The sequence below is a fragment of the Tasmannia lanceolata genome, unplaced genomic scaffold (assembly GCF_043159265.1).
Source record: "Tasmannia lanceolata isolate RefF3 unplaced genomic scaffold, GAP_Taslan_0.1 ptg000012l, whole genome shotgun sequence".
NCBI classification, from domain to species: Eukaryota; Viridiplantae; Streptophyta; class Magnoliopsida; order Canellales; family Winteraceae; genus Tasmannia; species Tasmannia lanceolata.
Window position 1 is genome coordinate 8,099,998 of NW_027518689.1, and position 2,769 is coordinate 8,102,766.

The window sequence follows — 2,769 nt, forward strand, 5'->3', positions numbered from 1 at the left end:
TTTCCCCCAAATTCGAACCAAACCCAAAGGTCGAGTAAAATCCCGAAATCAAGTGAGGTCCCGAAGCCAATTCCTAATGTCCGAAGCCTGACTCTTAGATTGGAAAACTTAAAGTTGAACCCTGAACATCCCAAGATTGAGCCATAATTCCGAACCCCGGTCCCTCCAATCTTTGTTTTCAAAAATTTATAAAATATCCCAAAGTTTTGGCGTTGACCCCCTTGTTTGAGTTCCCGAGTCCTGAGGCTTAATTTGTACAACCTTATTTTGATATTTTCACTAACCCACCTTGTCTGCTTGAGCGCAGAATGTTACCCAAAATATTGTTAGTGTTCTCCAGAATCCTCTCGCAAAATTACATAAGAAATGGGCGAAAAATGGACAAACAGACAAGCTGAGTTTGTGCAAAAAAAATCAAAACTGGATTGTGCTAGTGTCATTTGTTTAAGTGAGAGAGAAAGTGGTGTGAATTATACTAGAAGGGTGTTGTTCAAGGAAAGAAAAATGGGAGCAAATATATAGCTTGTATCTTTAGGGCCCTTTCTCACCTCAAACCACCCTCTATACAACAAACAAGAATGTTACATACCAGGGGGGCTGCCCATGGAGCAAAAGGGGGCAAAAATATCATTTCTCTTTCTTTACATAGCCATCGAATGATGGCAAAATGGGGGAGGAGGCTTCATCTGCTGTGGAGAAAGAAAAACCTAGAAAAAGGCAAAAAGAGAGGGAGGCAAGGGGAAGAAAGGAAGCTGCAAGAGAGAATAGAGAGGGAGAGGGGAGCGGCCATCTTCCATTGCTACCATTTTCCGGCCTCCATTGCCATCACCTTCCATCCGCCACCACCACGATCTCCATTGATTCCGGCAAGCTTGCCGGAATCCGACCCAAACCAACCCAAACCCTCTTCCTCTTCCGCTCTCTCACTTCCCTAGCAGCCCCCATTTCTCACCGGCAAGCTCCACCGATACTCACCTTTGATTTCATCTCCAACACACCCACCAAACCCATCTCACCATTTACCACCATCCTCCACCTTCTCCGACCACACCTCGTCGGAATCCGGCCATTCCATCTCTACCACCAAAATCCGACCCCAATCTGTGAAACCCACTTCACCTCTACACTTTTCCTCCATCTTCTCCACCCAACCACCTCCACCACAGCAACCTCGCCCTAACTCCGGCCGGCCACCGCTCTACCAAACCCATCTCAAAACCCTCTCTAACACTGGAAACCTCTTTCTCCGATCACCCTTTTCGTGGTCCGACCATCCTCGCCGGAATCCGACAACCCCATTTCAGATCCGGTCCGGCGGCTGCACATCCGTCAGCGACAGAGCTTCAGCGAGACTACAAAAGTCCTAATTTTAGATCCAATCCACCCTCCCCGGCAACCTCTGCAAATAGCCGGGATCTCTTTGCAATCATCATCTCAGTAGGTGGTTTTGCAAGATGAGCTACGGGAGCAGCTCTGGTTTGGTTTCTTCCTACTCATTTATTTGGTTTGGCATTCTTTGTTACAATCTGTTCAAGTATAAATGATTAAATATCACCAACTCTAATGGCTTGGGCTTTTAGGGTAATTGGTTGTTTCACATGGTATCAGAGCCATTGCCTCACGGCTGGTTCATAACCCAGTAACACTCCTAATCCCTTGATATTAAAAATCCAAATGTATGGACAACCCAAAAAAAAGAGAGGAGCTGGAAGAGTAGGGGGTTCGGTCATTTTTGCAGAGAGAGGAGGGTGAATGTTTTTGTTGGGAGGATTATAGAGGAACATAGGAAGAAGAGAGTTGATGGGTCCTTGGGTGAGGATGGAAAAGGTGTTTTGTTGATGTTTTGCTTGGCTTGGAGGATGATAAGCTCAATGATTCTGATATGATTGCTGTTCTTTGGGAGATGATTTTCCGAGGTACTGATACAGTAGCTATCCTCCTGGAGTGGATTCTAGCAAGAATGGTCCTACACCCAGATATTCAGTCCAAAGCCCAATCTGAAATTGATGCTGTTGTGGGAGAGTCCCGACCCGTATCTGATTCTGATATGCCAAACCTCCCTTATCTTCAATCCATAGTGAAGGAATCCCTTAGGATGCATCCACCTGGTCCCCTTCTTTCATGGGCCCGGCTTGCAATCCATGACACTCACATTGGAAAGAATTTCATTCCTGCAGGCACAACTGCAATGGTGAATATGTGGTCAATAACCCATGACAAGGCAGATATATCAGGTAATTGCCTAATCCTTTTCAGAGCTAGATTTTGCATCACAATGTTTTGATAATTGCACCAAGTCATATTAAACCTCGGTAATGTTAATATCAAGACGAGAATACTTACTATGTTTGTTGGAATATCTCTTATTCTTGGCAAAAGAAGAAATTGTCGAATTAAATCTCTGTCCGTGTTGTCTCTCCACTTGATCATGATGTAATCTATGGAACAACTTGTTGTAGCCTTTTCATTCACGTTCTACATGCCCTAGGCGATGACGGAATGATTCTTGAGCCAAGCCTTTGCCCTTCACATCCTCTTTCCCTTCTTGGGGATTCTTACAGGGTGTAGGGGTTTCCTTTCTTTCTGAGGTTATCATTTCTTATGGGATTCAGGGGTTCCACCTTGTCTTCTTTTTGGGACTACTCTCTTCACGTTCCTTGGGATACTCTTTGCATTTCGGGATTCCATCGATTTTGGGAACACTTCGTCACTTCTCTCGAGTCAAGGCGACGACGGACGGAAACCTCCTGAGCCAAACCCCCCCTTTCA

At 45.3% G+C, this 2,769-nt stretch overlaps 1 pseudogene; it reads left to right on the forward strand.

The window, feature by feature from the left end:
• Positions 1-1,882: 1,882 nt before the first annotated feature.
• Positions 1,883-2,568, forward strand: LOC143888517 (cytochrome P450 78A5 pseudogene; annotated as a pseudogene).
• Positions 2,569-2,769: the final 201 nt, after the last annotated feature.